At 38.7% G+C, this 22,606-nt stretch overlaps 1 long non-coding RNA gene across 1 annotated transcript in view; it reads right to left on the reverse strand.

The window, feature by feature from the left end:
* Positions 1-19,946, reverse strand: part of LOC128591706 (uncharacterized) — a 114,169-nt gene extending 94,223 nt beyond the window's left edge. The window contains exon 1 of the long non-coding RNA XR_008381635.1: positions 19,907-19,946. This is a non-coding gene — a long non-coding RNA (uncharacterized LOC128591706). The remainder of the gene's footprint in view (positions 1-19,906) is intronic.
* Positions 19,947-22,606: the final 2,660 nt, after the last annotated feature.

Here is a 22,606-nt window from a genome sequence, read left to right on the forward strand (position 1 = left end):
AGCGTGAGCCAAGGTGCTAGGCCTGCATAATATGCTCTTTACAAATTTTATGTGTGTGTTCCAAGGAATAACATGTTTTAAAAACAAAATAAGTCCTTAAATTGATCACTTCAACACATGATTTTGAGTATTGCTGTTTACCTTGGTAGAAGATCCTGAATATTATATTATTCAAATGCTACTCAATATATTCATAATAGATGACTGTTCTATGTGAATACAAAGGACAGGAAATATGAATGTTGTGGAAAAATATGAACTTAAAGAAAGCAATATAATTTCAATATTAAAACCAACATAAAGGCAGACAAAATATTTTCATCCTAAAAGAAAAAGAAGGTGGGTTTATATGGAATAATATATACGTTAATGCTCAACTTTAGGATGCTTTCAGACTTACTGTTATCAATTTGATCAACGTCAACAGCAAATGAAAGAAATTTCTGTACATGGGGAAACTTTATCATGAAACCGAGATTGAGATAAAGCAATTAATGTTTTCAAAGTTTTAATTTAACTTAGTTTTAAGTTTAATTTTATTTTAAACATATTAAAATACTAAATATTTATGGTTTTAGCTTACAATTTTTAGTATATTTCATTGGCATTGATGTTATTTTAATGTTTCCTATGTTTTAGTGTTTTCTATTAAGTATCCTTATCAGGTAGAGTTAATTTTTACATGTTATTGAAATATATACTCTTATGCAATACACTGATTCATGTACTAAATCATACTTGACTAAAACGGTCTGTGAAGCTAGTGAATGATGCTCCATGATCATATCAATGTACACAGCTATGATTTAATAAAAAAAAAAAAACCTCTGAGAATTTAGTATAACCATATCACAGGAAAATGAATTACTATGTAATTACGATCATTCAATATTATTATTTAGAAAGATGTAAATGAAGTGTTTTGGAAAATACAAAATACATTTTTATTTTGCGAACCCCCAGGAATTCTAATTTCCTATTTCCAAATCAACAGATTAATTATCTGCCAGACTTTTGAAAACATTAGATCTATATTTGCAATATCAAAATATTTAAAAAATTTCCTGCCATTAACATATTTTTAGAAGTCTGCATTATTTTATAGTTATCCATTATTCGTTTTGTGAACAAATGCAGTAGTATGTACCCCAATCCTATTCTCTTTGACTCTCAGATATTGTGATACTGATGATCTTTCAAAAATGAACACTCCCCTCTAGTGTTCTTTCATGCTTTCCTATGCTGGCTCCTTCCTTTCCTTAACATCCTCTCCCACCCCTGCTGCTCAAATGGTCAAGCCTCATGGTTTTTCTCTTCTCTTTTTGTTATGGTCTTCAGCATCTGAACCCCAAATGCAACCTGAACTCAATATGCATTTCTATTTTCCCCAAATTCTCATTCCTTAGCTTACTTTCTCTAAATGGCTCTTGTTAATAGAACATTCAATAACTAGCTCTTCTTTATCTCAAACTCACACTAACACTGAAACCATTGATGACCCTTTCAAATTTCTTTTTTCAACTTTCCTTTTTCTGTCTTTACTGTTCTTCCATTCATTTCATTCATTTAGAGGCAAACCTTGTATTCAACACTGAACCATCTTTTCCTTGCTTTCATCTCCTAAATCATTGTTTATTAATTCACAAAGAAGTTCCTTCAGTTTACTCCTCACATTTATCCATTCCAAGTTTATTTATGTGACCACCATTCTTTCAGGTTAACTATTGCAGCAATGTTTCAATTGTGCTCCTTATATTCACCTTCCACCCCCATTCTCATCCATTTGCTGCCAGACTTTAGCTCTTTTAATTCTATTTTTATTTTATGTCCCTCCCCTGCTTAATAAGTAGCTAAATAAATATCTTCAATCTTGCTCTGCTTTCTACCATGCCAAGGCAAATTGTAATCTCTCCTTTTCAATGCTCACCTTTTTTTTTCTTTTTTTTTTTTTTGAGTCAGGTTCTCAAGCTGTTGCCCTGGGTAGAGTTCCACAGCTCTTATCACAGCTGCAATTCTCTTGCCTCAGCTTCCCAAGTAGGTGGGACTATAGGCGCCTGTCACAACGCCAGCTATTTTTGTTGTTGTTGTTGCAGTTGTCATTGTTGTTTAGCTGGCCTGGGTCAGATTTGAATCTGCCAACCTTAGTGTATGTGGCTGACACCCTAGCCGCTGAGCTGCCGGCGCCACCCAAGGCTCGCCATTTTTCAACTCCTATACCCTAGTACTGTGCCTGTTACCTACTTATTGTTTACTAAGTTTGTGTTGAATGAATGAATGATTCCTCCTATTTATACAATGTTTTTCCTCACCAAGGCATGAACCCACAATTCTGGTTGGATAGCGTTCCTAGAAATGTGCATAATCACTTCTACATTTTTCTCTTGACTCTACAGCAGAATGCACTTTGCACTTTGTTTTTTTGTTTTTTGTAGAGACAGAGTCTCACTTTATCACCCTCAGTAGAGTGCCATGGCGTCACATAGTTCACAGCAACCTCCAACTTCTGGGCTTAGGCGATTCTCTTGCCTCTGTCTCTCAGTATGCTTTTATTGCAATTTGGCCAGGGCCAGATTTGAACCCACCATGCTGGGTATATGGGGCCAGCACCCTACCCACTGAGCCATGGGCGCCACCCCAAAATGCACTTCTTTCTCTTTACCTATTTGTGCCAACTTATTATATCCAACTTCCAAAGGTGAGTGGAAGTCCCTCACAACAGGGACACAACTACATAAGACCATTTATAATTATAGTTAAAATTTACTTAGTACCTACTATATGTCAAGTTATTTATCGTTTTCTCTGCATACATTATTGAATCTTTCCAACAGACAGAGCTAGGCATTATCATCACTCTTATATGGATGACAAAGAGACTCTGAAACTTCACCTTGCCTAAGGAAATAGTATATAGATGTTAAAGCAAATGTTGCATCCCAGGTCCATCTTCGGCCCTTAAATCCCATCCATCTTTCAGGATTTGATTTCACATCCTTCATGGAGCCTATCTTTATTTCTGAGAATACTCATGCTTTCTCTCTCTCTCTCTCCTCCACCCCCAGCTCCTTCTGCATTTATAGCCTGGATCATTGATTTATTACCTAATTACATACCGTTATTTAATTGTGGTTATTTTATATGTGTCTAATTTATCTCCTTAATGAGAAAGCAAGCTCTTTGAGGAGACACTACATATTAAACTTTTCTTAATTTCCCCATTATCCCTGATAGAGTGACAGGCACACAAAAAAACAAACAAAGGATTATATGAAATAATTTATGAAAACAAAGTTCTAATTCTTTGCCATAAAATAATTTCATGTGAAAACCATATTTCTATAGAAATTGAGGTCCTTTATAGTAGGGTTTATAAGGTTACATATGCATATGATAAGTTTTGACTTCATTTGTACCTGGTCACCTGGTCGTTGGGACCAGACTACATTCTGTGTGCTTTGTTTCTATTGCATGCTGTTTTGCTATCTTAACTTATTGCTTTAGCTATGCATTGTGTCTGCTGCTCAAGTATTATAGATTTTGTTAAAGCTCCATATCGCCTGAGCTATGTATATGATTGCAATGTAATTGTGTCAAACAGAGCCCCCCTTGCATATCTCTTTCATCTCCTTTGTTCTATGCCCTTTATATACAGTCAAGTCCCCTCTCTCCTACCATCAAAATATGTATCTTATTTATGCACCACATACTTTGTGCTCCATTTGTACATAAATGTTTATGTTTATTCATAAAGAAGTAGGTTAACACTCTTTTTTTCCCTAAAGATTTTAGTAAAATAAGCATTGACAGTGTTACTATTTAGGAATTTTTTTGAGAAATGGCTTTTGGTATGGCAGACAAAAGTGATCCGGTGGCTTTGTGTGGTTGCTGTTCACACTTGGTAATGAGTAAATTCTATTGGCCTTTTTGGAGGAGTCAGAAGGGAATCTTGGTTTATTAAAGTTCTTGTCTAAAAACACTGAGCCAGCTCATCCGTGCTGCTGATCTTGTGCCCTTCCTTTGGCAAACCATGTGTTGGATGTGGTAGGGAAAAAAAAAAAAGAAAAATCTCCCTTTCAGCAGAAAATGTGTGCAAGCTATACCATAAATTATTCCATGATGACCTTGCAAATGTAACACATGCCCTTGTGACCACAAGGCCCGATGACTGTAATTTCCTCTGCTTTTCGTCAGGGCTCTTCTGCTGCCAGAAGCAGGCACAACAGGCTAGGGTACAGCTTTTCCCTGACACCCAGGACACCTGCCCGTCATCCTTTACTACGTCATGTAAGTAAAAGATTATCCAATAGGAAGCTGAATTCATCTTCTTGTGAACAGTGAAGGCTGGCTAATGTTTTCTGGAAGCCAGCCTATACTTTGGAAATATTACCTAATGTACTTGCTGAAGTCATCCCAAAAATCATTATTAGGTGATTTCTTAGAGCTATCCATGGAGTTGCAGAGGAATTTCCTCCAGTGACATCACTAATGGATGTTTCATTTATACAACACACATACTTAGCCCTTAATAATTGCCAAGTAATTTACATGCTGGGGGTAAACCCTTGACTAGGGTAGACAAGGCCTCTATTTGTCCCGAGCTTACTATCTAGTGGAGAAGATAGACAATAAAAAAGTTAACAAATTAGAGTTAAGATGATGATAATTTTTTTTTTGTTTGTTTGTTTTTGTTTTTTTGGGTTTTTTTGGCCAGAGCTTGGCTTTAACCCACCACCTCCAGCATATGGTACCAGTGCCCTACTCCATTGAGCCACAGGTGCCACCCGATGATAAATGTTTTAATAAAAATAAAATAGAACCTAGGCATGATAGTTCAAGTCTGGGAGGCCAAAGCGAGAGGATAACTTGAGGACAGGAATTCCAGAGCAGCCTGGGCAACATAGTGAATCCCTGTATCTACAAAAAATAAAAATATTAGCTGGTATCATGGTGACACATGCATTTAGTCCTAGCTATTATGGAGGCTGAGGCAAGAGGATAGCTTAAGCCCAAGAGTTCAAGGTAGAAGTGAGCTATTATCTAACCATTGCATTCCTGCCTGGGCAACAAAGCAAGACCCTGTCTTGAAAAACAAAAAAATAACCTAGGCACAAAAAATGATACTTGCAAAGGCCCTGAGGTATGAAAGGAATGTAAAGTTTAGTGTGATACGTGTGCCCAGATGGAAAGGGAAGAGTGGGATAGGTTAAAGTTGGAAGGAGAGGCCAGGCAGAGAGAACATATATATTCAATCAAAATGCTATGAAAATGAGGAAAGAGGGCAGTGCCTGTGGCTCAGGGTGGCCAGCACAGGCCAAAATGCAACAACAACAAAAAAATAGCCAGGCATTGTGGCAGGAGCGTGTGGTCCCAGCTACTCCCGAGGCTGAGACAAGAGAATTGCCTAAGCCCAAGAGCTAGAGGTTGCTGTGAGCTGTAATGCCATAGCTCTCTACTGAGGGTGACAAAGTGAGACTGTCTCTAAAAAAAAAAAAAAAAAAAAATAGGAAAGATCCCAAGATACCTTTCATTTCAGATGAGGTCAGAAAGATTGACCAAGTAGAGTATCCACTGTCAAATGGGGTGACATTGTGATCTTGGGTATATAGGGGGAATCTCCAGTGGTTTTCCCTCTTCTGAGATATACCGGGAGGCCAGAATTTCCACTCTTTGCTAATTCTGATACCCAGTTATATAATTTGACACCACTAGCACCACCTTCATTTTGTCATTGGTGTCATTTTAAATTTTAGCATTTCCTAGGAGTTTAAATGATGGTTGTCTTTTTAAAAAACTTTATATTGTCTTATCATTTTGTTTACATTGTACTCAGAGTAAGAGATGAACATACAGGACTAGATATTATCCATAAATGCAAAGTGGCTTGACATTTAAAATAAATATCCCTAAACCCTGTTATGTATTTGCTAACCACATGTTTTCTAAATCTTATTGAAAAATGTTCACTCAAACTTCTAGGATGTCATTGGCCCTTATTCTGATTCTCTGAGTTGCTCTCTGAAGCTTCCCCCTGTGCCTTCATCCTCCCAGAGCTAGTGGGTATCCCCTCCAAGGAATGCTCTGTGGCCTCATCAGCAAGAAGGCAACATACCTGTGGTTTTGTATAGAGTGAACTGGGCCAGGAATCTGGGGAGCAAGGCTTTATTCCCATCATTTTAGTCACTCTGGGATCTTGAGCTAATCAAATCCCCTCTGTGTTTTAATTTATACCCATGCAAAATGGAAAACATAATTCTATAACGTGTGCTGGTGCTCTGATCACACACAGCCAAATCAGATGAAAATAAAATATTTGGGATGTTTGATTTGCTTCAAGTTCACAGACATGACCTAGAAGCCCCCAGTCACAGAGACTAGGAACTTTTAAGGGAGACTAACATCAAACAAGATGGGGAGAATTTTGATTCCACCCTATTTTGATTATGGGCATTTAGGTCTGGCCAATCTCTTCCTTTAGAGGTCTGTGATGAAAGGAATGTTGGAAAAGAGTTAACCAAAGGCTAGCTTGCGTGAATATCCCCTACATCTATAGAAAGTCTTAACATTCATGTCCATAATGTCACATTCAAATATAACAGAATGCAGCCAGGCATGGTGGCTCACGCCTGTAATCCTAGCACTCTAAGAAGCAAAGGTAGGAGGATCTCTTGTGCTCAGGAGAGTTTGAACCCAACCTGAGCAAGAGTGAGACCCCCCATCTCTTCTAAAAATAGAAAAAATAGCCAGGGCTGTGGCAGGTGCCTGTAGTCTCAGCTACTTGGGAGGCTGAGACTGGAGCATTAGAATTGCTTGAGTTTAGGAGTCTGAGGTTGCTGTGAAGAAGGCCATGGCACTCTAGCCTGGGCAACAGAGTAAGACTCTGTTTAAAAAAAATGAATAAATAATAGAATCCGATGTTACTAAAACTCTCTTTTTACTAGCTCTTCCCCAGAATGGAAGTTTCTATTTCAAGGAAATTTTTCAAATTCTAACTTTAAGTGGGTCTTGTTCTCCCTTATGAGGGATAATTATAATGTGGTTGCATACCATGTATGAGAAAGATGCGCACAATGAGCTGGGGCGAGAGAAGTGCCATCAACAAAACCCAGATAAATATCTTGGCAAACCCAAGGGGAGGACACTGTTCTTTGGGTTGGAAGACTAAGTAGGAAGTGGTATTTGAGAAAGGCAGAGGGCATAGACAACAGGTAGAGGAAAATGAACATACACAACGCAAGAAATATTTGGTTGGGATAGGGGAAAGACAAGTAGTACATGGTAAGAGTAATTGTTCCCAAATCTGGCTGCACAACAGAATTAACTGGGGAGATTTAATAAAAAACACAGTCTTCTGGGGTCTTTCCTGGGCTTTATGAATGATAATTTTTGATTTTTGATGGTGGAAATTGAGATTATGTTGGCTTTTTTCTTTTTTAATGATTTCAGTTCTCCTAATGATTCTAATGTGCAACCAGGTTTTACTATCATTGGAGTAGGTTTTATCAAACTCTGAAGAAACTTGCCATATTTGGCCATGCTGTAGAGTCATGTTTGCACATCTATTTAGTGAGTCATCACATTTTTTTTTTCTTTTCTTTTTTTCCTCTGGGGGAGAAGTGTTTCAGAATATCAGAATGCATTTCATATAGTAACAGTGTGAACTTTTTGTGAAAGATATGTTTTCTTGTTGAGTGTGTATTTGCTTATGTACATAATACATGTTTGCATTTGGGGTAACACTATAAAATGTGAATTCCACTGATGTCTGTGTCAAAAAAAAAAAAAGATGATGTCAGTACATTTTATGCTGCTATATCAGGATACAATAGACTGGATAATTTATAAAAAGAAGTTTATTTGGCTCACAGTTCTGGAGCTTGGAAAGCCAAGAACATGATACCAGCACCTAGAGAAGGTTATCCCATGGCTGAAGGGCAGAAGGTGGAAGTAACTATGTCAGAGAAAAAAAGGGGACCTAACTCCTAAGATAACAAATCCACTCAAGTGATAACAATTCTAATCTACTCTTGAGTGCAGAGCTTCTATGACCCAAACTCCTCCTAAAGCCCTCACCTCTCAACACCACCAAGATGGCAACCAAGTCTTCAACACACAAACTTTTGAGGGACACATACAAACCACAGCATATGGAAAGATCTTGGATTATAGAAGATTGCATTTACTTTGGTTGGCAATGGGAAGTTATCGAAGCTTCTGAGCCAGAGAGTGACATGATGAGATTTACACTGTTAAAAATTATTCAGGCAGCAATGTATAGAGTAGATTGAAATGAGGAAAATTAGAAATGAAGGGTCAATGAGAATCTTAATCAACTGCCAATTTTAAGAATCAGACTATTTAAATTACCTATAAATTCTAAAATTATTTGTAATTACCATCATTGACTTTTTTTATTTTGTTTTGTTTTGTTTTGCAGTTTTTGGCTGGGGCTGGGTTTGAACCCACCACTCCGGCATATGGGGCCAGTACCCTACTTCTTTGAGCCACAGGCACCACCCAACTTTTTTTTTTTTTGTAGAGACAGAGTCTCACTGTACCGCCCTCGGGTAGAGTGCCGTGGCGTCACACAGCTCACAGCAACCTCTAACTCTTGGGCTTCTGCGATTCTCTTGCCTCAGCCTCCCGAGTAGCTGGGACTACAGGCGTCGACTTTTTTTTTTTAATTAGGCCAGATGGCACATCAGGATTGACCAGGATTTCTCCTTATTATGAATAGCAATTATAACTGTGCCTCTATTAACCCAAAGGTTATGATAAAGTGATACATCTCTTTGAATGAATTCTAGAGGGGAAATATAAAAAGAAATACCCAAGGATGTGGGTTGTGGTCCAGAATAATCATTAAATTGTGGACAATGTCTTAATCCCTCTGTGCTACTACAACAAAATACCACTGACTGGGTATTTTACAAAGAACAGAAATGTATTTTTTATTGTTCTGGAGGCTGGGAAGTCCACAGCCTCCAGTCAAGGTGCCAATATTTGGTGTTCGGGAGGGGCTCCTTGCTGCATCTTCACACAGCAGAGAGAAGGAAGGGCAAAGTAAAAGAAAGGGAGAAGGCTGTGTCCTCATCTGGCGGATTAGCAGAAAAGAGTGATCTCACTTCTTCAAGTCCTTTCATCAGGGCACTATTCCATTTATGAGTGCTCTGATGTCGTGATTTAATCACCTTTAAAGGCCCTACTTCTTAATATTATAACATTGGTCCTTAAATTTCAACACATAAATCAGATCATAATTCACATAATTCAGACACATTCAGATCATAATTCACATAATTTCACATTAATTCGTCAGTGAACAAATTTGAATAGACATTTTTCCAAGAAAGATAGACAAATGACCAATGAGCTTAACTTTGTTGTGCACTAGTGGGTTTCTGCATCTGAAAATTAGTAACAATAATAAAGTCTACCTCATGGGGTTGTTGTGAGGATTAATGAACAAGTCCAAGAAAACATTTGAGCACAGAGCATAACACATTGTAAGAGTTCAATAAATAATAGAGGCTTTCTCAATGTTAAATGCTCTTTCAAATATCAAAAATGCCAAAAAAAAAAAAAAGAATACCATATGCATTAGAAAGTGATGGAGTAGAGAGAGTTCAAGAGAAAGCAAGTGAAAGAGGGCTTATGAACCTTGTAAACAAAAGGAGAGGTAGCTGGTGAAGCAAGCTCTTTAAAGTAACATTTTCTCTGACACCCAGCCTGCTTGTTCCTCTTAGCACCTGCTACCCCTGACATTAAATGTTAATTTGACATTTATTTTTTCCCAGCAGAATGTAAGCTCTGTGCATGTTGGACTTTGATGTTGTTCAGTGCTCTTCCTGGCACCTAGAAAACAGTGCCTGGCCAAAGACAGGTGGTCAGTGGTTGAATATACAAAATATCAAAAATGAGAGAAGGCAACAGAGGAGACCTATGTTGAGTCAATTTTGGGTTCCCATTCAAATCTGGGGCCAGTCTGGGTTGCTTCACCATCCACAATCTAAAGCTAAGCCTGGGAACTGCATTCTTACCCATTCATCATAGGGTTTGCCTTGGACTGAATTACATCTCCCCAGATTCCTATGTGAAGTCCTAACCTCCAATGTCATGGTATTTGGAGATGGGGCTTTTGGGAGTAATTAGGACTAGAGGACGTCATGAGAGTGGGACCCCCATCATAGGATTAATGAATGCCCTTATAGGAGGCATTCATGAATGCCCAAAGCTCCCACTCTCTCTCTACCATGTGAGGACACAGAAAGAAGGCAGTCATAAACAAGAAGTCCTTCGCCAAGAACCAAATCTGTCAGTGTCTTGATCTTGGACTTCCCTATCTCCAAAACTATGAGAAATAAATAACTTTCGTTTAAGCCACCCAGTTTGGTATCTGTAAAGGCAATCCAAGCAGTGTAATATAGTAAAGACAGGGTGAGAGCTAAGGGGTTGAAAACTGTCTTTATAGTTACTTTCAGATATAGTATCAAGAAATAATGAAGTGGGTGGCGCCTGTGGCTCAAAGGGGTAGGGCACCGGTCCCATATGCCAGAGGTGGCAGGTTCAAACCCAGCCCTGTCCCAAAACTGCAAAAAAAAAAAAAAATAAAAATAAAAGAAAAAAGAAATAGCGAAGCACTTTGTATTCTTGATTTTTTTCAGAGTGGAATGCATGCAAATGCAAGGAAACGTCAGATTTTGCTATCTTGCCTAGGATTAGATCTGCTATGTTCCATAGTACTTAATAATTTAAAAATGTGAAACTATGCACCATGCAACTTAGTACATGGGAAGGTTAATTTCTCAGAAATATTACAACTGCTTCATTTGACTGCTGAAAATTATGATTCAGAGGTGAAAGACTCGGGTTTCACGTCTGATTTTGTTCCCTATTTGTGGCATGATCCTTGGAAAATTATGATAATAAAACCTAAGCCACTGTTGTAGGAACTCAGAATAATGTCAAAGTATTCTTTCTAATTTAAGGCATTATAGAAAAGCAACTTGTAACAACAACTTCTAAAATGAGTAAAAGCCCATTGATACTACCTGCCCAAAGGTGTTAGGAGCAGGCACTTTCATGCATTGTTGGTAGAAGTGTAAACTGGTTCTGCTACTAGAGAAGATAATGTGGTGATATTCATCAAAAATTACAAATGCATATGTACTTTGAACTTCTATGAAATTCTAGGTATACTTTGAAGAAAGTGACAGCAATCTACTGTGGCTTTGTTTAAAATAGCAAAAGATAAGAAACAACCTAAGTGTCCATTCAATAGGGAACTGGTTAAATAAATTATGGTACATGGAATACGGTGTAGCTCTTAAAAATCAAAATCAAAATACTGAAATGGAGTGAGATATAGCAAGGGAAAAAAGCAAGGTAAAGAACACCATATATAGCATATTACCTTTTGTGTAAACAAGAAATATCTCTATGTATTTGCATGTGTGTGGATAAAATATCTCTATAAGAACGCACAGGAAACTGATAACACTAACTGTCAGAGAGGGAGGAATGAGTGAGAGTAAGGTTTTTTTTAATGGTAAACTTTGGTTTTTGTACATTTTTTGGCCCTTTTTAAAATTTCAAAATATTAAGGGGATACAAATGTTTTGTTATATGGATCACTTTTGAAATGCTTGAGTCCCAGCTGTAGGTGTGCCCATCAACTGAATAGTGTTCACTGTACCCATTAGATAGGTTTTTGCCCTTCCCTTCCTTTCCTCCTCCAACCCCACTCGATTTCCACTGAGTTTTACTTCCCACTGTACACACGTGTTCTTGTCAATTAGTTCCAATTTAATAGGAAATACATGTGGTGTTTGTTTTTCCATTCTTGAGATACTTCATTATGAGAATGGTCTCCATTTCCATACAGATTGTTGTAAAAGGTGTTAACTTATCTTTTTCATACCTAAGTAGTACTCCATGATATACATATACCATTTTGTTAATCCACTCATGAATTGATGGACACTTGGGTTGATTCCACATTTTTTCAGTTGTGAATTGTGCTACAATAAACATTCAAGCGCAGGTATCTTTTTGATGAAAAGTCTTCTTTTCCTTTGAGTAGATACCCCAAAGTGGGATTCCTGGATCAAATGGTAGGTCTACTTTTAGTTCTTTGTGGAATCTCTATACTGCTTTTCATAGTGGTTGAACAAGTTTGCATTCCCACCAAAGCATGTATATGTTCTTTTCTCTCTGCAACCATGACAACATCTATTGTTTTTGGACAAGCCATTCTAACAGGGATAAGGTGATATCTCATTGTGGTTTAAATTTGCATTTCCTTGATGATTAGTGATATTGAGCATTTTTGATATGTTTTTTGACCATTTGTCTTTCTTCTTTTGAGAAATGTCTCTTCAAAAAGTATCTTTTGCCCACTTTTAAACAGGGTTGTTTCTTTGCTTCCTTGTGATTTGCTTGATTTCTTTGTGGAGTCTAGATATTAGCCCTTTATCAGATGGATAACTTGTGAATATTTTCGCCCATTTTTTATGTTGTCTATTTGTTCTGTTGATTGTTTCCTTATCTGTACAGAAGCTTTTTAGTTTAATCAAATCCCATTTACTTATTTTTATTGTTGCCATGATTGCCACTGGGGTCTTAGTCATAAATTCTTTTCTTAGGCCTACATCTAGAAGAGTTTTTCTTCTTTTCTTCTAGAATTCTTCTTTTTTTTTTTTTTTTGGACAGAGTCTCAGTATGTCACCCTTGGTAGAGTGCCATGGCATTACAGCTCTCAGCAACCTCCAACTCTTGGGCTTAAGTGATTCTCTTGCCTCAGCCTCCCAAGTAGCTGAGACTACAGGTGCCCGCCACAACACCCGGCTATTTTTTTGGTTGTAGTTGTCATTGTTGTTTGGCATGTCTGGGCTGGATTTAAACCCTCCAGCTCCAGTGTATGTGGCTGGCGCCCTAGCCACCGAACCACAGGCACTGAGCCTCTTCTAGAATTCTTACGGTTTCATGTCTTAAATTTAAGTCTTTTATCTATCTTGAATTAATATTTTTGAGTGGTAAGACGTAGGGGTCCTGTTTCATTTTTCTGTATGTGGCTATCCAGTTTTCCCAGCACTGAGAGTGAGACTTTTGATGGGATACAACCTTTTGTATCTTTTGAGTTTTGAATCATGAGAATAAAATAACTTATTCTGAAAATAATTTAAATAAACAAATTGCAAAGTCAACATAATTATGAAGAGACATTTCCAGAGGATCTGGGAGTCAAATCCCAGTGTTTTAATGTGTACACAGCATTCAATAACAGAAAATAATATAAGTAAATATATTCCACATACAGAGCACATCTGAGTTTGCCATACAATTAATAACTTATTTTCTAGAATAAAATGTTACTCTAGAACCTATTGTTTTTATTAAAATATATTCTTTAAAAGTTTAAAGAAGACAATGCCTTCAGACTCAAAAATTAAAAGCAACTGAAGATAAATAGACTTTAACATTGGGAAACACAAAGTTAATTAGTTCTTCTTTGTTTTCAGGGCTCTACAATTATCTCCCTCTGGCAATTTTTAAAGCATAAGTGGTAGCCCACTATTTTCTGAATACTAGGCCAGATACTTGAACAGTAAAATCCTGGATACAAGTCTTTTAACACTTAAATATCTAAAATTGATAAATTCCTAAAATTGATAAATATCTAAAATTGATAAATTCCTAAAATAGGGAAAGGAACCTGTATAAACATAAGGTATGAGGAGAGCTTTGTTTTGATCCAATATTTATCATCTACAGCAATAGAATAGAAGTGCAAAAACAACTCTTGTGAAGAAATAATTTTTACATAGGAAGCGTGGTAGTTTGCAAAACTTGTCACAAATTCCACCTGTGAGGACCACTTCCTTTCAGCCCTCTGAAAGTTCCCTAGAAATAAACTGACAATAGTTAGATTAATAGTAGAAAAAGACATATAAATATATTTAATGTACATAAGAATAGAGGAATCACAGGAGAATAATTACCCAATAACCCAATGAAGTCTGGATGCTTATATACTCATCTACATAGGAAAAGGGGAGGTGGGAAGAATGCGTATTTTGAGGGGTAGCAAATGATTTTTAGGGGGAACAAATGGTCCCAATGCTTAGACGATGATTAGTAAATAATTCCTTTTGGAAACTGAATGGTACCTAAGAATAAACAATAGTCTGGGACAAGATTCATCAGGGTTTTAAATGTGGTGTTAATTTTAAGTAGTTTCCTCTGTAAATTTTTTTTTTTTGAGACAGAGTCTTACTATGTTGCCCTCGGTAGAGTGCTGTGGTGTCACAGCTCACAGCAACCTCAAACTCTTGGGCTTAGGCGATTCTCTTGTCTCAGCCTCCCAAGTAGCTGAGACTACAGGTGCCTGCCACAGCACCCGGCTATTTTTTTTGTTGTAGTTGTCATTGTTGTTTGGCAGGGTGGGCCTGGATGCGAACCTGCCAGCTCCTAGCCGCTGAGCTACGGGTGCTGAGCCTGTAATATGAGTTTTAATCTTCTCTGGTTAATAAAATGTCAGGGGGAGGATCAAAGTCATTTATGTCTCTTTTTGGTGGGTCTCATTTCTAAATAGATCAGGGAACTTCGAGTACATCCTTATCCTGTACTTTGGGAGAGACAGAGGATGGGAGATGATGAGGCGTCAGAGAGCCCTTGATGCGGCTTCTTTAGTTCAGGAGGTAAAGGTGCCATATTTTGGTGCCGACATTCCCATCCTGGTATGTGTTCACCTTTTAAATGTGAGTTTGCTGCTCCTGTCATCAGAGGTGCAGTCTGTTTCCCCACCCTGTGAACCTGGGTTGGGCTTATGTTTTGCTTTGATCAGTAAAATGTGGCAGACATGATGTTATGCAATTCCCGAGGCGAGGCTAGACCTCAACAGGCCTTGCAGCTTCCGCTTTCATCCTCTTGGAGCATTGCCCTGAGAACATGTAAGGAAGTTGGTCTGCCCTAAGAGGGGATGAGAGGCCACCTCAAAGAGAAGCAAATGCTCAGCCCACAGCCAGAACTTACTGCCATTCATGTGAGTGAAGCCCTTCCCATCCCGTGTCTTTCAAGCTGGACATCCCTCTGAGCCCAGGAGAAACCAGCTGATAAACAGCTCAGCCAACCCATAGAATTGTTGGAAATAATAAATTCTTTTATGCCATTGTTTCAGGGTTATTTGTTGCCAGAAAATAGTAACTCAATTAGTAAGGTACTTTCATTTTTATTTAGCACAAATTGTCTGCTAAGATATGTTCCTTGTTTGTTTTATACCATCTCTGATGTCCCTACCACTGTGCCTATTATAGTCTACAACACATACGATAGGCACTCAATAAATACTTGTTAACTAGCCCCAACATACATATTATCTTTTGGGCATATTTATATTTCTTTTTTTTTTTTTTTTTGGTAGAGACAGAGTCTCACTTTATGGCCCTCGGTAAAGTGCCGTGGCATCACAGCTCACAGCAACCTCCAACTCCTGGGCTTAAGCAATTCTCTTGCCTCAGCCTCCCGAATAGCTGGGACTACAGGATCCCGCCACCCTCGGTATATGGGGCCGGAGCCTTACCGATTGAGCCACAGGTGCTGCCCCATATTTATATTTCTAAATGCACTAATTTACTAATTTGCAAACGGCTGAAAATCAACATAATTATCGTCAACAATTTGTATTGCTCTCATATCACAAGTGAAACAATAGAACATGTAATTGGGATATTGGTCCCTGGCTGCGGTGGATTATAACAACTGTCATAATAATGCTGGCAAGATTATACAGCAAGTTAGTCTTCAAATGCGGGTTAATAAATGAACCAGTGGACTTCTGTAAGTGAAACCCTAAGACGGTTTTTAAAATTGCCACTAATATTGTATTGGCTAGGGTCATAATAAACAGATCAATGAATCTTGGCAATGGACCTGACATCATTCTACTGATAAACTAATAATGGCTTGCAACTTGTTTACAAAGCTGTCTCACTTAATACCAGGATCACAAAAACTGATCCAAAATAACAGTAAACATGCTCTTCAGGAAGGAAAGCAAAAGCAAATGAGGAAATTGGAAAATATCAATATAAAATCAGTTATCTCAGTGATAAGGAGCTCCACAGATGCTAGTTCACTCTTGCAAGTTGGCTATCATTCCCACTTTGATATCGAATCGGAAGACACTTGGCATGTCACCAATATTATTCCAGTAATGGAACACTAATGTGCTTGACCAACGGAGTATACACTGATGCTAAAAATACACCAATCTAAACTGCAAACTATGTATATATGTATTTATTCCAAGAGGTTTTCAGATGTATTGCCTCTTTTCTTTTTAATTTTTTATCCACAGAATGTCAGGGAAACCAGGAACAAGATTTTGGACAGGTCTATGTAGTTCAAGGAGTCACTATTGGAGCAGAGACTAGAGTGAGGCATCCACATTCAGGTTATCTGCTGTTTTACTGCAAGATGATGCGAGGAGGAGTGATCCCAGAGAGCACAGCTGGAGGTGGAGAAGTCAGGTCAAGTACTCCGTGTGGTTTTCCTTCACCTGAGAGGTGCAGCCTCAGCCAACCCACCCATTAGAGAAAAACTCAGTTTTCAGGTATGGTGTGACTGGCATGTAGAGCAAAACAGCATTAACAAGAAATGAATTCATTTGTTCTAAACTGGTTACCTAAAGGATGCAAGTTCTCTGAGGAATCAAAGAACCTTCTGTTCAGCTGGCAGGTAAAGTATGTCCTCAGAAAACCTGTATCAGCAACTTTCATGTACAAAATTGGAATGACTTGAACCATAAAATCCTCCAGGCTAGCTGTGTCAAAACCTCAGACTTGCAGTAAAAAAACAAACAAACAAAAAAGCACCTCCCCCCATCCCCCCCTCACACACACACATTCTGGTTCTGGTGCTTCCACGCACAAACTGTGATGCTGGCCAGTAACTGAACCTTTCCAAGCCAGATTTCCATAGACCAGATTTGAATCTCTCCCTTTGCCTCACAACCTTGCCCTCCCACCCCAAATCCACCCTGACTTAAAGATGTTATACCCACACACAGTCTCTCTTTTGATCTCAAGGAGAGATGCAAGACACGTAACTTAAAGAATAACTGGAAAGAGAGAGCCACCAAAGCAAAGAAAAGCTGGAGTGGGTAAGTGAAGAAATTCTGAATTATGAAAGCTGTCTGTCTCCCTGGGTCCTTTTACATTTCTTACATTTTAAGTATTAAGATATGAGAGGTACTGTTGGGAGCTGAGAGCTGCCTTTCTCTCTAGAGAATATGTTTTTTTAATCTTTTAATTGGTAAACATTCTTTAACATTGAAGAGTAAATATGCTCTGGATTTCCAAGTGAAAATATCACAGAATTGTAAAATACAGAACATAAGTCACTTTAATGTATACTTTACCCCTGCTTCTGTTAATATTGGGGTACATAATCCTGATTCTGGAGAAAAATCAAGATAGGAAGCTAAGACCTAACTGATTGGGGCTGGAAAGAAGCTTTGAAGAAGAGGGTGCAGGCATTCCATCAGTGAAACATTTTTATATGAAAAAACTTTAAAATTGTCCTTATACATTTGCACTAGATTATTTATCCCCACTCAATTTACAATTATTAAGATGTGGAAAGAACCTAAGTGCCTGTCAAGCCATGAATGGATGTGGTAATGTATACCATGGAATACTATTCAGCCATAAACATGTGGAGATTTTATTTTTTGTATTAACCTGCATAGAGTTGGGGAACATTCTCTTTAGTAAGTATCACAAGAATGGAAAATCAAGTTTCCAATGTACTCAATACTGATATGAACCCAGTAGACCAACCAATACATGCCCACACAAGAGAAAAATGCCATTTAATTCAAGTAGGGGTAGGGGGCAAGAAGTGAGGTGGGGAGAAGGGAAGCAGGAGAGGGGTTGGTGGGCTCGCACCTAGGGGGCACACCTCCTGAGTATAGGACATAACTACAGCAGGGACTTTAGCTAGCAAATGCAAACACTGTAAATGGATTTTTTTATACCCTCATATTAATCTGAAATTAAAAAGTAAAATTGTCCTTATATAAACAAATCATTGCTCAGAATTAAAGACAGTATCTTTTCTCAATTTTCAGGTCTCAAAGCATCAAATGTTCAGGAAATACTATTCCTGTGATAAACACAGGGATGCTTGAGCCAAGATCCTTACCTACAAGAGCCTATTTGTTTCACTGGGAGAAAACAAGATACAGAAAAGGACTTAATAAAATGTCACAGTACAAGTTAGCTAGGGATCAATACTAGCTTCCTATTGTCCTGGAAAGAATACAATCTGTGTTGAAATTCAGGTTCTTCTATCAACCAGCTGCATAACCTTGAGAAAGTTAGGTAACCTCTGTAATGTGGAGCCCTCCTCAGGAAAATGGCTTACCAACACTGGCTTCCTGAGGTTGAAATTATTAAATTAGAAAGGAAAAGTATCTAATAAAACTAGTTAACTTCCATTGATTGTTGTATGTCGAGTACCATCCTATCAATATTTTACCTTTATTATAATATCCATTCTCGGAAGAACACATTGAGGGTGAGAGCAGTTGATTATTGGTTTGAGGTCACACAGTTAAGGAGCTTTGGTAGGGCTCTTCCACATCTATCTAAATCCAGAGTAGGTCTTTAATCCTCACATTTCCTGCCAACAGTTTTTCATCTAGTAAGAGAAATAAGGATAACACAAATAATAATCCACCATAAAATACAGTAAATGCTATAACAGAGATCAACAAGGGCAAATGAAAGAATAGGGCGATTATTTCTCATTAGTGGACCTTCATGACAAGGATCCTGATAAGATCTGAGCTCAACTGAAGAAAACTGAACAATGTGTGGGTTCCTGTAGTAAGAAAAAGTACATTACGTAGTTGGCAATCTGGGGAAAGCCTGCACATTGCCATTCTAATGGACCCTCATGCCAATTTTCTATCCCGAATCGTATAAAATTCCTGTTAAAATCAATAGCAAAACTTCAAAACCTTGGAGAAAGAGTCAAAATGCATTCTTAAGATAGTTAAGATTTCCCCCCTCGACATGCCTGTGAATTGGATGCATTCTATGAGCAACAGAGTTTTACAATAGCCATGACTCTTAAAAGTAGTAATTTTTCCTCTCTTCTGATTCAGGCTTGATTAGTCCAGGTTAACTTCTGGTTGCAGGGCTGGCCCAGAACAGTATCCTTCTATCTCTCTATTTCAGTGTTTAGTCCTCTTATCCATTCTCTTCATCCTTTCTTCTAAAGTTTGACTCATACTGCTAAGATGATAATGCCCAATACCTGCCCCATGTGCTAGCTCTCAAGCTAGTAATGGTAAACGCTTTGTCATCAAGGGCCTTGTATAAGCTCACAAAGTGCATCATGTAGGCAGCTATCTGTCCCATAACCATATGACCAATACTGATCATCAAAGACATAGATTCTACCCTCAAGCAATACAAAAAATCTATATGGCATTGGCTGAGGGTTTTTTTTTTTTTCCTGTAAATAGTCCACAGCAAATCTTTTTTTTCTTCTCTTCTTTTCCTTTTTTTTTTTTTTGTAGAGACAGAGTCTCACCTTATCGCCCTCGGTAGAGTGCCGTGGCGTCACACAGCTCACAGCAACCTCCAAATCCTTGGGCTTAGGCGATTCTCTTGACTCAGCCTCCCAAGTAGCTGGGACTACAGGCGCCCGCCACATCGCCCGGCTATTTTTTTGTTGCAGTTTGGCCAGGGCTGGGTTTGAACCCGCCACCCTCGGCATATGGGGCCGGCGCCGAACCCGCTGAGCCACAGGCGCCGCCCGTCCACAGCAAATCTTGACATCTAGTCCTCTCTTCTCAAAGGACAAACTAAGAACTGTCTAATATTAAAAATGGAACCACTGGGCAGCACCTGTGGCTCAGTGAGTAGGGTGCCGGCCCCATATACCAAGGGTGGTGGGTTCAAACCCAGCCCCAGCAGAACTGCAATAAAAAAATAGCCGGGCGTTGTGGCAGGCGCCTGTAGTCCCAGCTGCTCGGGAGGCTGAGGCAAGAGAATCGTGTAAGCCCAAGAGTTAGAGGTTGCTGTGAGCCGTGTGACGCCATGGCACTCTACTGAGGGCAGTAAAGTGAGACTCTGTCTCTACAAAAAAAATGAAACCACTTTGACATGCACTTTTTATTTCACTGGCCTGTAAGCTACTTGAGAGTAGGGACCCTGCTTATTACTCTCATAGCTCTCATGCTTAGGACCATACCCAGACATAGTAAGTATTCAAACAATATTTGTTTTTTGTTTTTTTCATTTTATTTTTTTGTATATATTAAGTCTTTTGTACATAGATCATAAATAGATTTATGCCGTTTTCAATGTGTTGATTATTTGTACAAATTGGAGTGCTTACATCATACTAATCAACATAGCTTTCACCTCATTTACCCAATTATACCATTAGGACATTTGTGTTCTACACATGATAGATCCAACTTGTACTTACAATGTGCTCCATAGGTGTGGTCCCCCTACTATCCCCTACTATAACTCCCACCCCTTCCCCTCAAACAATATTTGTTAAATGAATAAATTTTGTTAGCAAGTATTCTTAGTTTGTAAAACTCTATGCTTTTTTTCTATATGAAATAACAAAAATGAGAAGGTTCTCTGAAATCTCATCTACTATATTTCAACCAGGTGTGTTTAGCTTATAGGCAATAAAAAACCCATTACACATGTTTATCTCTCGATTATTTTTGTTTAGCTACAGGAGATTGAGAAACCAGTTACGTACTGTTATGGTATACACAGAGGAAGGGGCACCATAGATATATAAATTACTCAGAGACTTGTCAACTCACTTTGAAGAATCCATTTCTTTTCCATAAGCCTTTTATTCATTAATTTATTCAGCATACTTGAGATCTTAATACTTTTATACATTATTATTTCTTTTTAAGGTGGAAGCTGTGTTTTTGACTGAGACAATTGAAGATTACTGCCTCTGGCAGAGACAGCTTATTGTCTAGCAAAGATTTGTGTAACCCACTTCCATGGTGTGCAGTTGTTAGTGAATAGTGGCTTCCAGACCAGTGAGCACATTTCCCAGCCCTTTGCCCTAGGTGAAAATGTGATTCCACCCAATAATTTTAAAAAGTGGGCATATATTATGTTCTCTGCCCTCTCTTTCTTTATCTGCCGGCTCAATTCAGGAGAATCTGAAGCCCTAAAAAATGGCAGAGCCACAGGATAGAAGGACTCTTGTCTTGGAGTTACCATATAGCAGAAAAAAGCCAACAGTCCCCCTTCTGTTATGAGCAAGACACACATTTTTATTGCATGCAGCCACTAAAGTTGACAAGTTTGTCTGTCATAGCAGCTAATGTGACTCGTGTGTGATGTTTTTCTTCTATCCACTCCCTGGTGGAGGCGCAAGGGAACAATTCTGACACTTTGTCTAAGGCACATTGTTATTAGCTCCAAGACCAAAAATGAAATATGGAATGAGGAGAGAGCCAGATTGTCTATGTTCAGGTTCCAGGAGACAAGTTAAATGTTGAAAAGTTACGCTGTGAGCTAAGGGTGAGAGAGGAGGACATGAGCTAACAGGGGAAGGGAGTTGCTAGGGTGTAGGTGGGGGGAGAACGGAAGAGGTTATCTCAGAGAGTACATTTTAGAGTCCAGATTTTGGAGGGAGGGTTCCAAACTGAAAGGAAAAGCGTTAAGGCCAGCCTTCAGACTTACAGCTGGAACAGAGGGAGCGTTCTCATTGTACTTTAGCAGCACAACTAAGGCTCTTCAACTGAGTCTGGCTGGAGGAGAGGCAGAAACCAGGCAGATGGGACCTGAAACCTCTGAGAGCCAGCAGGCATACAGAATCCCAGAGACCCAGAGGGTATACAGAAACTCCAGGAGGCTTAGATCCCTGATCAAAAAAGGCCAGGCATATATGGCTGACCTTTTGGTGATGTTATTTAGGAACTTTTTATCTGATAATGCCATTGAAACACTAGACTCTGGCTTCAGCTCCTGGGCAGAGAGTAGAAAATGATGTTTATATGCTTCTGAAGTGAGAGCCACAAGCATGTGTTTGGCAGAACTTTACTAGCTTCTAGGAAAGGAAGAGCTGTCTTCTCCTGGTGTTTACTGCAAATACTTGGGATGGCCCTGTGTCCATAGTAAAGCTATTTGGCTGGGACCTTGAAGAACTAGTTAAAGTCCTAAGATTGAAGCAAGCGTTATTGTACACGTATAAAATATTTTCTGTTCCTTTGTTTACATACATGCAAATGTATATTTGCAGCAGACTTTGTTAAAGATTTGTGAAGATGAAGGAGAATAGTTATCACTAATGTATGGAAAAACCAATACTGAGCTTTTCTGCCTGAGTTTTAGCCTCTTACAGTGATGCTCAATTTCTTTTTGTGCTTTTCTTTCTCAGTGTCTGCCCCCATTCCAAGCCCATTCTAACAATTTACAACTTTATTACGTGATGTAGTCAGCTCCTTACAGCTCTCCCTGCTTAATCCTCTGCCCTCCCTATGCAGTTATGTGTACCCCAAGCCAGTCTGCCACCTTGAGCTGTCTGCTCTGGGTCTCATGGTTTA

The sequence above is a fragment of the Nycticebus coucang genome, chromosome 8, assembly GCF_027406575.1.
Source record: "Nycticebus coucang isolate mNycCou1 chromosome 8, mNycCou1.pri, whole genome shotgun sequence".
NCBI classification, from domain to species: Eukaryota; Metazoa; Chordata; class Mammalia; order Primates; family Lorisidae; genus Nycticebus; species Nycticebus coucang.